Below are 15,988 nucleotides of genomic sequence, written 5' to 3' on the forward strand. Positions count from 1 at the left end.
TACTCCACTGTTAGCATTGTTGTCATAACAAAATGGGACTTCTTCTGTAATGTCCAGAAATGTCTTCTGCATTTACAGTTCAAGCTTTGCTCCTCACATTTTTCTCATAGACCTCCCTAGCTCTCAGTCATAAAGCCTATTTGCTGGTACTAAAGGTAAATTTGAAAATGGTTTGTCAATGTTTAAAACAAATCTTGCTAATGTTACACTATTATTAATTAAACCGTAATTTCCACCTGTATTTATGATTCACTCAGTCTAAACTGCAGTGTCCACACACTACAACAGTTACATGTCAACCAGTGCAAACATTGAACTTCTGTGTTTTTGATTATTGTATCTGTAACAATAATAGATGCATAAACATGGAAAGCTGAATTGCGCTTACTTGTCTTATTGACTCAATGTTGCACTTCACAACCTACCATGCTATCTCTATCAAATCTTATTTCAGCTTCAGCCTAAATAGTCAATACAATACTGTGTACAGGGTAGTTAACAAATCATTGTGTTTAAAGTATGATTCAAATAAATAAAAATAAATTACTTAAACTGTTCCATAAACTAGCTAATATGTCATTCCTTGAGGTCACACTGAAGTCGCAGTCGAGTAATCTTGGGTAACAGATTTGTGCAGAAATATCTGTACGTGAAAACCAAGCAGCTTAAGAAATTCTTAATGTAAGACCCAGACTGAGACAAGTTAAAAGGACAGGGTGGGAAGGCTGAGAGGACAAGAGACATTCAAAGGAAAATTATTTAATTCCAAGCTCTCGTCCACTTTCCTTTAAGATTTTAAGGACACAACAGTACTCCATCCTGAGATATGCTAAGTTTTCAAATAATAGATTATTAGGAATCACATCACTCATGCAAAAATAATATTTTATGTTGGACTAATTGTGTCATCATTAGCACTTTTCATAGATTTGGCTGAAGCAACATTGGTTCATTCCTTGAGTTAGGAACCTTTTCAATAGTACATTATTGAAGCAGCATGTTTTCATCTTGACAGAGAACGGAAAAAAAGTCAGCAAAAAGGCTGTCTCTTTAAAAGACTTGGAAACTATTCATATACTTTAAGGAAGTACAAAAAAGCCTGCTTGAGAGAGTTTAGGCTGTGTCAAGAAAAAAGATAACCATACCAAATATGACTCAATAATCAATTTTTGGGCCATTCCTAATGCTGAGTAAGTCTTTGAGTTTGTTTGTTTTCTATAAGGTATATTGCACTCACAATCACACCTATGGACATGTTAACCTGACATGCATATCTTTGACTATAGGAGAAACCTTGACTACCTGGAGATAACTGGCAATGCCACACAGAAGGGCATTAGCTGGCCAGTGAGTTTAAGCCAGGAATCCTTTACTCTGTGCACTGTCATGCCTTCCTACATTACACAGGTATAACTCAAATAAATCCTAGAAACCAAGAGCCCAGAGCTAGTAGAAGTGGGGCTAATTTCAAAAGGAAGAATACCATATTGCACATAATCTACATGATGCATTTGTGAAAGATTGGTGAGTTTCTTGCAGTAAGCCCCTCGATTGTCAGTATCATCAATGGCTCTCCCAAAGAGACACGCTTCTTATTATTTTTCTCAAAGCTATTACCCTGTCCATACTGCTCATTCTGTTCCTGTCAGCAGTGCTGCTCATCAGACACCCCAGACACATTTTCTTTTCTTGTCTGCTCTCTCTTTTTTATATCTACACAATAGAAGAGATAATACTGATACAGTCTTGGTGTAACTTTAATGCTTTTCTGGTTTATGTTGAATTTTCCAGCAGATCCCTCCTTTTGATCTTCAGTTTGCCCTACACGTTTCAATTTGAAGATGTGAAAAGTGAAACATTAAAATTAAGACTACCTGTGTTAAAAATCAAAAATGTATTTCTGTTATTTCCATTCAATTAGTCTTTACTTTTCCACATCCATGGTGGCAAAGCTGCAAATAGAATTTGTAGAGACTAATTAGTGCTGCTCAAACAAATGCCTTTCTGTTTCCGAGCTAGTGGGCTGCTGGATACATACCAAAAGGATCCCTCAGCTGAAAACATGCAATCATTGTATTGAGTCATGTGTGCAGAAGTGTAATATCAAATCAGTTGAAAAAGTGCTCCACCAACCCCTCATACCTGACAATGCTTGGTCAGCACTCTGCGTTTGGGATTTTGCTTGCATTACACCACATGCACTTATTTGTTGCTTAACTTCTTAAGCCTCAAGCCTAACTGATCTCCTGCCTTTCGCCCCCGTATCAGGGGGCATTGGGGCTTAAGAGGTTAATAAGCTTTAAATGCTAGGACCATATTTATCTAAATGTACAGTAACTTCAATGATAATTCAGTGTGATCTATCACATGCTGTCAGAGAAACAGTAACCTTAAGCACTGCTTCATCACTATGTCCCCACTCAAACTAGAGTATTCCCTAACAGATCAGCTTAAAGGGGGTTTATGGATTTCAAGGGCTTTGAACTGACAGGAAACAGCATGCAAACAGCACTCTCATGAGTCAAATCCCACTCTTTAAAGATCAGTCCATTGATCGCAAACTCATCTCAATGGTATTTTGTAGCCAGTGAATTTTAAAAGTTCATTGGCTTTGAAAACGAACTTGTTACAAAGCCAGTTTTTGCCATCATGTTTGAAAAATGCTACTCGTACTCGTTCAGGCATGCCACACCTATGCAGGGGTGAAAAGCCTTCTCTCATAGAGTCCTGTTGAAGCTGAGCAAAGAAAAAAAAATCTAACCAAAAAACCCCCCAAAAATTGTACATGAAAGCAAGAAATCTTGATAAATAAAGAGAAAGACAGAGTTTAAGAAAAATCTGTTTTTAAATTCCAAAGTGAGAAAGGTTGCTGTTTGACAGTCCCACAGAACCGTTAATAGCCCATGGTCTGGAACACTGTAACTATACGTCTTTATAGACTACACTGAGGCAAAAATATTAAATTAAGGATGTGTCACGATGCCTTGTGAAAGTAAAATATTGACCTACTTACTTTATATTTCTTTAATGTCTTGTCTTTCAATAGAATCAATAGGAGAATTTTATTTTAGCATTTCTGACATTTTAACTCTTTATTCCTTTCAGAAAAAGGTCTCACGCCACCTTGCATAATCAAAACATTTAGAAAGGTAGAATTGTTTATGCTGTCTGGGTTATGTCTGACATAAGTTATTTAACTTCTTTAGCTATGTTGTAACTTTCATTTTAAGAGGTTTATTTTAGTATTGAAAATCAGTGTGGGAGATATCACTTTTACAACACTGTGCCCAAACTGGAATGGTTCATGAATAATTGGAAACTTGACACCTTTGTGGGCTTTAAAGCAGATCAATCAGGTCATCTCAGTATAGAAACAATGTTAGTGAAGGTCACAAATGGTATTCGTATGTCCTCTTATCTTTGTGTTTATCCTGCTAGACCTCAGCACAGCATTCAATACTGTTGATCGTGATTTTTTCTTACAACCATTAGAGCATACCATAGATATTAAAGGTATTACATTGCAGTGGTTTGAATTATATCTGAGACTCAAATATGTTCATGCAAATGGTGAGTCTTTCTCATATGCTAAGGCTCATTATGGAGTTCCACAGGGTTCTGTGCTAGAACCAGTTCTATTTACATTAGAATAGAATAGAATTCAACTTTATTGTCATTGCACATGTCACAGGTACAGGGCAACAAAATGCAGTTTGCATCCATCCAGAAGTGCTTTAGCCATGATATAGATATATTACAATATATATTAGCAATAATATAGATATGTAAGTATATTACAGAAATGGGTCTATTACGGTATGTTATAATGTACACCGTATGAAGTATGTTATGAATATGCTATAACTATAAGTATGTACAGGCTGTAGTGAGTACAAGCTATGTACAGGCTATGAACAGGATATAATACAGGCAGTATGAAGGCAAAATATACATCTTCCCTTCTATGCAGATGATACCCAGATTTACCTATCCATGAAGCCAGATGACACACACTACTTTATGTCCATCACCAGAATGAAGACAGTATTTTTTTCAGGGTCATCTTAAATGTATTATCCCACTCAAAATTAAGGGACTACTTCTTTGCCAACAATTGATCATTGCAGTCATTTTCAAGAGAAAGAAAATCAGAGTTCATTGTGTACTCCATTGTAAAGATTGTATACTTTTTTTTCTCATACTACTACCATATTAAATTTAATTTTAGCTTTGGGCTGAAGATTCTCTGCGTCATTCTTTGAATCTTACATGAAGCTAAATACTAACTAATAACACCTTCTTCTTACTTTAGACTTACTTTTCTTTCATTTATCTAATAAATATGCTGCAAGTTAGACCGACAAAATAGAAAATGTAGTGCAGGTCTAATATAACCTCAAGCCTGTGTAAAAATAGGTAATAAAAACTTACATCACCAATAATGCCATTGGTGTAGATCAGACAAATCCGCAGAACACCTTATGGCTACCAAAGAATGACTTAATTAGGACACTTTTTGAGGTTAGGTTGGTATTAGTGGGCTTCACTTTAAGGAAATCTAGCTCACTTAACCAATGTCCTTATGAGGAAGGTTTTGCGTGTCCTTGCCGGTAAATCGCGCGCGTGCTCCTATGCATACGCGTGAAAGAAAACTAGAGACTGAGTGGGGTAGAGAGGGTCACAGGGAGACACGGAGAGAAAAAGGGGTACGGTATAGGCTGCATCTTCAGCCAACGAGAGTTGGCATTCCCATGCAGAAGGAACAAAGAGGGGGGAAACGGGTGGAGGTGGGTGGGGGAGTAAAGCGCCGAAGAGTGAGGTGAGGCAGAGCTCATTCAGTGGGATCGTTGAGCTGCGGAGCTCCTCGGATTTTACTAACAGAAAATCCCTGTTTGGTCTGTGAAGCGCTCCTGTCTTGGAACGCGGTGCGCTCTGAAGCTCGCGGTGGCAGACCCTCTCTGAAGCTGATGAAATAAGGTCCTGTACGGGGACAGCACCAAAAACTTTTTTTTCGCCGCGATTTGCTGCAAAGGTAAGACAATGATTGGCATTTATTTTAAACATGCAAATAGCATACGTAAACACAAACAGGTTGATTATTAACGAGTGAGTGGCTTTTCTTTGGCGACACATCCAGTTGGTTGTTCATCACCACAACTTACAGGTAAACATAAGTAATTGCTTTGAGAAACGATTATAGGTGCACCTGATATACATGCTAGTAGGTAAACCATTTCAAAAAGCTAATTGGTTGACACATTTCCATCTCTCCCCCTTTTAATTAACATTTTTGTTTGTTTGTTTGTTTTTACATTCATATCGCAGCTACTCCAAAGGTAAAGTGACAACCTACAATGAAAAGTCCCACAAGGCCGACCGTCAACAATAAGCTTGAGCTGCAGATTAAATTGCAGCAGTGAAAAGGGCTAAATATGCTCATATTTCTCTTCGGATCGCGAAAATAGCAAATGTTAAATGAAAGTCGATTGGACGTGATGTAGATAAACGACGTAAAGAAACATTACAGTGGACGGTTAAAAATAAACCCGGCTTTGCGATGGTCAACACTTTGATACCTAACATTTCTGGACACAATTCTGAGGATGGCCCGTGATTATTCTAATAATAATTATTCTAATTAACTGGCAGCTGAGCCAAAAGCAGGACTCTGTGAAGGTGGCTGTCCTTGTTTTCCTTCATCCAAACGCGGAACGATTCCCATCTTATTATTGTTTAGAGAAATTCAGATGGGTTAAGCGCAAATCACAAAGAAAAAGTAGATTTTATTGTAAATAGGTGCTGTGACATGTTTTTTACAGTTCCATTATAAATTTTGGTTTGACACCAGGTGTAACTGCGTACTAATGAACAAACCCTGTTTTTCTTGTGTGGCCTGTGTAGTGATTCTGAAGATAAAGCCAACAAGTTGTAGCCTGTGTTGCAGCTTCTTATAAAGTATTTTATTGTGGAAAATCTATTCGTAGCCTCGTAGAGGTGTCAGGTGTCGGCAGCCTCTTGCATTTACAAGATGCAGTTGAGTAATATATAAACTCCTCCCTTAAAAAAAGAAACAAAAAACAAAAAACCCGAAAATATCTTATAGCGAGCTGTCGCCTCCCACCCCTTTCCCCCTTCTTACCTTTGGCTACAAACGCCACCCCATCTGAAACCAATCCTTGCAGCACTCTTCCTTTTGATATTAAAAGGAATGCACATGGGCGTTGGGGTGTGAGCACACACAAACACACAGTTTTCCAATCGCACCATCAATGTCACCATGGAAACCAATTCTCTTGGCACTCTCAGTTGATCGCCTTCTGCATTAGTCTTGGATGGTCTTGAAAATGGTTACAGAGTTGTTTATGGATGCTTCTGTCAAAAGGATGTTGATCAAACCTAGACAGGGTTTGGCGCTTCGCCTGAGTGCAGATAAGTCTATATGTTTGGGTTTAATGGGCATGTTTTCTTCCATCGGTGGGCCTTGTGAGAGGAACTGGCTGTACCATGAGGAGACATGATCGCTGAGGCCTTGACCTTCATTGTAATTGCTACAAGAATCTGTAAAGCAACTGTTCATGCAGCTGATCCATATTGGCAAACTATTGCACTGTGGCATTTTTCTGCCTTACATGACTGAACCTGACACACATTCAAGGCAAATCCACACATGCAGCTGGGGGAGGGTGGATCATTTATATTTGCAAGCATATGTCTTTATCATGTCATGCGGTTTCACACTGTGAAGTGCAGCCATAGCATTTCACATAAATGAAAATTTGCATTCACATCAATGTTTGTATGATGCATAAATTTAGCACCCACTTATACAGAAGAAATTAATAACACGTTTTTGTAGGCACCGTATCTGTCAGTTCAATTTTGAATCTTCCTTTCCTGCATTTGTTAGGAATTAATTAGGATCAAAAACTAATTATTTCTAGGGTGTTTATGATTTTTTGTTACAAGACAGGAAAATGAATTTTCTCTCTTTCTGTGCTTTTCAGCTTATAGAAATGGTCAAAGTAACACTGTTGAAAAGGACAATTTTGCAATGACTATCAAAAATGTATTTTATAAATATGTTTAAAATATGTTTTAACTCTTGGAAGTTTGGAAGCTCAAAACATGTAACAAAGGAGTTGCCAGTGGTCATGCATGTGCACGCACACACAAAAAACACGCAGTACAGACACGCACATGCACATCAAACGATCCTGCAGCATGGCCAATCTTGCTCTAGAAGTGAAACAAGTCAAAAGTATATTTTGCAGAAGCTCTTATCCTTAACATCTGTCAAGATGCTACTTTAATTAGTGAAGACAACATTCACTGCCCTCAGGGCAGGACAGATGTTTAGGTTAACACTCACATGCACATACACGCTCACATTGTTGTGGAGAAACCGGCTGAAGGCAAATCATGGCGCCTTGTCAAAAAAATCCATGTGTCGATTGACTGATATCTTCTTCAGTGACTATCCTCTTTAGTGCAAATTAAATTCCACAAATCAGTCTCAATAGTTTTGAAACTTGATAAAGATCTGTTGTGCTTCAGAATTATTAGAGAAGGAATCCAGTAGATAGATTTTTTTTAATGTACTCAGTTGACTGGGAACAGTGGACCAACTAAGCAGTCAGCAGTATTTAGACATGAACTGATTCAAAGAAAATTCAAGCTAAGTGGTGGAATAAATAAAAACAAACAAAAACAAACAAACAAACAAACAGGTGAAAAATCACCCACTGAAATCCAAAGCACTTTAGTTTTTGCCAGACAAACTGAGGTTTTACACTGTGAGAAGTGTGAGGTAGAGTGTGAGAGAGTTAACATGTGGGAGTAATAGAAAGATAAAATGCTGGGAAGGACAGAGAGCAATATATAGAAGTCTTTGCTTTTAAATTGATAAATGATGGAGTGGGTGAGCAAGGGAGAAGGTGAGGTTGTTTCCTCTCCTTGAGACGAGATCCATTTTTCTCTGAAAAGCGAATCCTGCCCATGTACGCAGAATTCAAAGAGCTCCAGAAGCACTTAGAAGATGGGGCCCATGTTACCTGTCTGGGGCTGGGCAAGTCAGACCTGTTCTCTTATCTGTTTGGAAAGGCTTGATTGAAGACACTGAGAACAAGTGTGATTGAGAATGGGATGAAATGTGGAAGAATGAAGGAAAACTGATTGTAGATGACGAAAAAAGAAAGAGAGGAAACAGGTGAACTAGAGACCAGTCCACAGCAGGAGGACATCCACAGAGATGTGTACCTGTGTCCATGTGTGGTTGTGTGTCTCCATTCACCCAGCTTCTCTGTGGTCTCGCTGGCAGTCTGTGGCATCTAGTGCTTGAGTAATCCTCCTGGGAACATTCAGAAGCTGCCAAAGTGCCATCCAGCTCCTCTTTTCACTCTTTACCACCCGTACTTGTCTATCTCTATCTCTCTATCTCTCTTTTTACACTCATTCAGCACTCCCCCTTTTCTTTCTCTAGCTATTGCTTTTATTCCAGTCCTTCAAAAGTAGTAGTATCACCCAATTTCATTTTTTTACTCGATTTTACTGTATTTGTTTGCCAACTTTTCTCTCTGGGCTTTGAATCGTGATTTGTTTTTTTCTTGCGACTCTATCACAGCTGTGAATCTTCCCAATATGGGGAAGAAGATGATTCATCATCTGTTTTTTTTCCTTTCCCTCTTGTAGTTCTGCCTATAGAACCAATGTTTTGGTTCTCAGAGAGCTGGACAGTTAAGCCTTTCCCATGGGATGACCAAACAAAGAGCCCAGCTCCCTTCACTTCTGTATGACTGCACAGGAACAGAATCATAGGCATTCACTAGCGGGACTGCTGCTGGGCGGCAAAATGATAGATCTCTGCTGGCCACGAATGAGGCACTTCTTCATTTTTGCAATAAGACACCAATATAAACTGCCCAATTAATCTCTGATGATGTGCAGGGGAAGAAGCAAAACCACCCACGTGGTGCCATTTAAGTTTACAGTTTATCTCATGTAATGTAAAATTTGTCTCAGAATAATATTTTGTACCGCTGGACTAGAATTCTCCTTAATGAGGTAAAGAAAGACACATTAACTCCATCATACAAAAACAATACAGTGAAAAAAGTTTACATTTATTTAAATATAGTAAAATCAATTGTACAGTATTGTTGGAATTTCTGCCATCACAGCGTAAGGCCTCTGTATATGTGCTGGAAAGGTGCTCTATAGGCTACTCACAAACAGCAACAAAGTAAAATGGTGCTACTGTATGTACTTTTTTTGTGCTTTGCAGGCTGGTACATTGCCTCATTGCTACACTATTGTGAAATAAAAAAAATTATATCATGTAATTAGATGTCTTTTTAGCCTTCTAGTGTAATTTAGTGCTTTGCTGTGCAATGTTCTTGGCCCTGTCGCCCATTACTAAACTCTCTGAATTCTGGGTTTGGTCCCATCTGGTAGACATGGGTCAGAAGTTATTGTTAGATTATCCAGGATGCGTACTGAAAGCCTGCCAGTGCCATCACAAAGTTACATAAATACAGATAAGTGTCCCTCACATACTGAGTTGATCTGCTCTGCCTATTATATGCAAATCTGCAGTTTTCGATTCCTGTTTTGACCTATATTCTGCATCATATTAGATAACCGCTCATAATTAATATTGGAGGTCACCATACTAGCGGGGGGGGGGGGGGGGGGGGGGCATGAGGTTTGAGTCAGCATTTACTGGTACAGCAAAGGCCTCCTCCCTCCCACTCGCTTCATGCCACTGTCCTCCTCCTTGCAAAACTTCAAACCACCCACATCCCATTGGCACCTGCTACACTGCAATTCAGGTCAGCAGGGGGAGTCACAAAATTACTCCAATAGTGATTGGTAAAGGGAAGTAGAGGCAGGATAGAGGGGGGTCTCATTTTCTTTCTTTTTTTCCCTTCCTGGCACCAAAGACCATGCCACTATGAACAATCATCCCATTGTGTGGCGACAAAAGAAACATAATTGAAGCAGATTTAGAGCTCAAAACAAATAAAAGACTTCATCTGAACAGTGATTTATCGTGACAGATTCACACTGATTATCAGATGGAGCTCCTTTTGGTTTATACAACAGCTTTGTTAACTTGATGTCAGATGCCTTTGCATTTTGCAGAAAGTAGCATCCAATCGCAAAAACGCTCAACTTTCAATAACAATAATAGAGCTATTCCATTAATCTGTAGATTGAGACTTTCAAAAATAGTTCTGTGTAACTAAAAATATGCCAAAGAGCCTTTGAACTGTTAAAATACATTAATAACAAACGTTTTTGTTTAACCTGTCTTTAGGTTTAGGAAAAGTCTCTCGTATCCCACTGGATGCTCCTTTTGCTGTTTACATTTGTCTACCTATCATTTCTACGTTTGATACTTGAAATCCATGTTTTGGAAATCAAATCTTACAAAACACAAAGGGGGAAAACATAAAAATAACACAAAAACAACAAAGAAATTGTCTAATTGCCCATTTCACCCACTACCCCTCCCAGTCTCACCCACCTTCCTCTTCTTTTGCCCCTTTTTACTATTCCACAAATCCTCAATTAAGTGCGTAATGGGCCTCAGAGGCAGGTTTGTGTGCTTCTTTGTTCAGCCTTGGGGGATCGACTGGCATTAATGTTCCTCTTGAGTATGTAAATAGCCTGAGCTGTGGGAGCGCAAAGCAGAGCTGCTACTTGTCTACTTAATCGCAGCGAGCTCCATCACTTTCGGACATTTTAGGGAGCTGAAGCAAGACATGCATGAGAACTTCAGCACTAAATACAATACCCACACTTAGAAGAGTAACCTCGGCACCCATCTCCGCCCCCCAATTCTTCCGGAACCCCCCCCCCCCCCCTTCTTTTTTTTGCTCTCTCTCTCCTGATTCCCTCAGGACCCTTTACTCTCACCCTTTCTACCTAACTCCCCCCCAGACCTGGCAGTGGCCCTCACCCCTCCTACTTACACAGCTCCCTGACCAATCCCTCCTCTGCATGTGTGCTGCTCCCCACTGCTCAGCCTATCCCATCTTGACAAGCTCCAGTCGATAGACCCTACAGTCTAGTTTTGTTTACCTCACCCACTTGTCCAGCGGAACACACAACAATTGTGTTCATTGCCTGTTTGTCAGCCCCCTTTTCAGAACTAAGAGAGGAGAAAGAGAGGGTGGGGGGGGGTGGGGGGGAATGAAAAAACAAAAATGGAGGCAACAATTAAGTTTTCCCTCCTCCCCATGAACCCTGTGCGAGCGGTTTCCCAGCTCTATATTCTGTGAACTAACTTGGAGGCCTGTAAAGTGGCCCATTATTCTAGTAGGGTTGGCGTGTTCCAAGAGCGGATTGCCTCAATGGCCGATGAACACAGAGAGGGTTTTGTTAGCAGCGTTTGGCTCACCACATTATGCACTGGTTAATTAGGAGCTCTATCTATCTATCTATCTATCTATCTATCTATCTATCTATCTATCTATCTATCTATCTATCTATCTATCTATCTATCTATCTATCTATCTATCTATCTATCTATCTATCTATCTATCTATCCAGTCTTCTAGATATCTAGACATATACCCTGAAATCAACGTCTACCATGTAACATTTATGGATTACACAGACCTGTTGGTACATTCCCACTGACATCTTTGGGAATCCTTGTTTCCTCGTCCTGAAATCCAAAGCAAGTTTACAATCTTCTCGCAGGCTACGATTTTTATGCACGTGGGATTTATGACAGTGGAAAATTGCTGAAAATTATTTTGCCTGATATTCATGATAATGATTGACTGCCACTATATGCTGGCTTCAATAATTAGGTTGTGGAAAAAGTCTATGAGAGAGTGCTCACCCTCTACGGCATTCCTTTGCTGCCTGCGACTGAAGAAATATTTACATAAGTTTGACAAAGTGTGCATGACTTTAAAGGAAAAAAGATGAACCAAAGAGTAGCAGGAGACTCCATGTGGCTTCACGTGTAAAAAGTGTTAGTAGTAAGCAACAGCTAGCTCCTGCTTTTCAGATTCAAAGACATGGCTCTGAAAGAATAGCGATAGTAAAGAGCTTCTTTATCTTTAGTAATTGTAAATTTGTAAAATTCTGTTTATTTCAAAAAAGACCTAAAATACTCCAGTTCATGGAATCAGGACCAAAAAAAGCTCAAGATATTCTGCCTTGGCTGAAAATATCCCGTACTGTATCAGTATCTTGTATGTGTGTGAGGAAGAAAAGACGAGAGAAACTTAGGTAGAGACAGAGAACAGAAAAACAGATATACGCTGAGACACTGAAAGTGAGCAGCTGACAGCTCGGTCACACTTCCCTGCTCTCCTGATACGCTTCCATATTGTGTCCCTGATGATGTCCATTTTCTTCAGGACACACACAAACATAGAATGGCCATGTGTACATACATCTATTTCAAGTTTTATATGCAGATAACATATGGCACATATCCAAGAAGTACAAGCATTTCATTTGGTTGCACAGATACTAGGCACTGGTTTCAATACCTGCGGTATTATTATCTTACTGTTAGAGGTTAAAATGATTTCCGTGCTGTTTTTAAGCAAAATTTAATATAGACTTGTAACACTTTAACCAGACTTTGCTTCTTATTTAAATGAATTTATATAACATATAAAAATCGACACAAAATATTTGTCTTTAGGACTGAGTCATATGCTAGCGTAGGTACAAAATGTGCACGTGGTATCTTGGCTGAGCTGGATGATGTAATGAGCTGTATGTGTGCAGGCATGCCCTTTCAGGCAACGCTGCAGGGTGGTGTGGGGAAATCAGGGTAATGGCTACTGTTTCAGCCTATGCTCAGTCCCTATAGGCTGCACTGTTTAATTAGTGAGAGAACATCCATCCTCCTTTGTCCTCTTATTGGCAAATCCAGACCCGGACTTTAACCCCCCTCACCCAGCCTTTGATTCATGGAACACGACCAGCAGACGTTTTCATTGTTGACAATGGGATTCCATATTCAAAAACAATTTTAAGTGCATCCTGTCATTTTAATTCATTTCAATTTCAGAGTGTGTCAGGTGAGTCTAGTGATGTATGAAACATGATTTGCGCAGTAATCCAATTTCACAGGGCCAGCTGCCTAACACAGATGTCAGCTCGTCATGTGTCCACAGATAACGTGCTAACAAAAAAGCCCCTTGCCTACAGTAAATGTGGAGACATGCTGCTCTTCAAGTGATTACTCTCCCCTTCACCTTTGCTGTTTTCTTATTCGCTTGCCATTCCTTTGTCTCCATCCTTACCTCCATCAGTGACGCCCCCCGTTCCCTCGCCCTTCCCCCACTGCATTGTTATGGATCCATCTCGATGTGGCATTCTTGCCATTTAACCCCTCCCCTCTTCCCTTTCATCTGCCTCTCAGCCATGTAGCGGGTATATTATAGTGGTGTTTGTAGTAGGGGGTGGGGTTGTCCTGCCTTACTGGCTCATTTAATGAGCTCCGGTGGGGATCGGACCAACGGCATGAAAAGCTGCGTGTTGAAAAATGGGATGTTCTGTTAAACAGATGCGCCTCTGCTAATGATAGTGCTGTAGCCTCACTTCATATACAGCATAAACACAGAAACACTCTTAGGAGGCGGGAAATGTGTGTAACCCATCATCTGCCAGGGAGGTTTGGAGCGGTAGAGTGAGAGCATCTCAGGTGAAAAGAGTTGGTGAGTTGGATAGCTGGTACTGAAGGAGCGGTCACTACATAGCTGAAATGTTCACAGTTAAGAGTCTAAGAAGAATGTGAGTCATAAAAACTGAGACTTGGGTTATGAATGTGAGAGGTTTGAGAATAGCTGTTTGATGTTTGGCCTTTTTAAATAATAAAAATAATCCAACATACTCTGGGGTGTCACTACGTGTCCTGTAGCTCCAGCAGTAAAGAGGTTGTGGTGAAATAGATACCATCAATAGATAAATTCCCTGTCAGATATTATCCAGATGAATTGAAGTCACCTCATTCATTCCTGTGACAACCATGATCCTGCATAATGGGCCGTTAGGACTTAATTACAGTGGGACTTTTTCACATGTGCGATCTATAGAGACTCCAACACAAGCTTCGGGATTCTCAGAGACTCTCTAATGACTGCCTCATTATGGACACAGAGTTGTGCTAAACAAAAGGAAACCTTAGGGAGTGCTCCTTTATGCAATGCCAAGATGGCGATACACTGTGATTTTAAAATATAATGAGAAAAATGGGAAATTTGAAAAGAGAAAATCTGTCTTACAGCTGTTGAATACAAGAAATTGAGAATTGTATCTCTCAGGAAGGACATTCATTGAAGAGAATAGTCATCACTGTATTTGTTGGAGGCCCTGAAAGACAAAACTGACAGTCGGTGAATTCATGTAAAAAAAATTGGTACAATTATGACAAGTATGACTTTTTTGAGCTCCTTATAGTTTCAGTATGTGACAATCTCAGGGTCAGCTGTGGTAAGTACACGGTAGTCTGTCAGTATTTGGGAGATCTGTGCTAAGACCGGAGGCTGGGTCACTGACCGTGGTACTGAATACCAGTGCTTAGGCCTACAAAGGCAGGATGCCCATATGTTTTTAAGGATACCCCTGTTATTGTCACCAGATCTGCAGCACTATATTGATAACAACACACTTTAAATTTCTGTTGCCTTTCTCTTATTTGACTGTGAATAAAACTTCACAATTGCAGAAAAGTTACCTCAGAATTTCCTTTAGAACACGTCACCTGCTTTCCAGTTAGTGATTAGTGACTTTGATGAATTTCAGCATAAATATATTTTATTCATGTTCACATACATTTACCTTTCTTGTGACTATAAGCTCACTGCAGGGTTAACTTTGAATAAGCCTAACACAACTTTTTAAGTGTCTCACTGAGTGACTGCACACCTACTCTCTTAAATTAACTGAATTGAGAAAATTTAGCATCACCAACACTAAAATGGGAATGTCAGAGGTGTAGCATGCTTTGGAGAACAACATTCAGAAACAGCTGAGACACAAATATGTGAAAAGACAATGTATAAAGATATTATGCAGAAAATACATAATCTTTAAAAATGTTTATTTGTTGGAGAAATGCATACTGTCTGTGGAAGGAAAGCACAGTGTCAGTTGTGATTTGGGATTTGATATTTAACACATGCAGTTTTGCATCAGTATTGTTTTATTGGAACGTCCACTTGATTACTTTTCCCTTTGTGGACATCTCTATCGATACCTGTCCCTAAACATATTAATCCCAACCATGTAGGGATGCATAATCTAGAGGTGCAGTGTGATAAAGCCTCTTTTTCTTTAGAGTCCTGGAAATGATCTCCCTCTTCTTATGCACAGCACAACCTGGAGTGTTTGCTGAGAGCTTCCTTTTGAGGGGCTGGTGGTGGTCACAGCTCCTAGGCAGCCAGTATGTGTGAGCTCATTTCTTCCCACTGTAATGCAAGTGACTGTGAGGCCCAAAGGGGGCAGATATATCCGGAGCCTGGCCCTGCTCCAGTTGCCTTTATATCACAACATATTGTGATGCACCAATCAAGAGAACGGGGATCGGGCTCCTCGAGAGACCAGTGGGAAACGTGTATAATGGGCCGTCTGTCCTATCACATGGATGATAACAGCCTGAATTTGACCAGTAGCAAACTTCTAGACATATTTTATGACTGCCACCATATGTCCACACTTACCACAGTAGCTCAAAAATTATGAAGCAGCACAAAACGCCTCATGAAGTTTGTTTACATTTTTTTTTGAATGCATGAATTTGAATGAATTTTCTTTTATGAGATAAAGATAAAACTTCAATCTTTTGAGCCATACATTCTCTTTATAGGGTGTTTGTGCAGGCTGTGTGTTTGTATGCTATGTATGTGTGTGGCTGTGAGCTTCCTCCTTCCCCTTCATCCTCTTCTCTAAACCACAGAGTGTTGCCAGGACAACCCCTCGTGGTCCTTGCAGCATCGCAGCAGCCCTCAATGCC

The sequence above is a fragment of the Neolamprologus brichardi genome, chromosome 7, assembly GCF_056152115.1.
Source record: "Neolamprologus brichardi isolate AB-2024 chromosome 7, ASM5615211v1, whole genome shotgun sequence".
Taxonomy (NCBI): Eukaryota; Metazoa; Chordata; class Actinopteri; order Cichliformes; family Cichlidae; genus Neolamprologus; species Neolamprologus brichardi.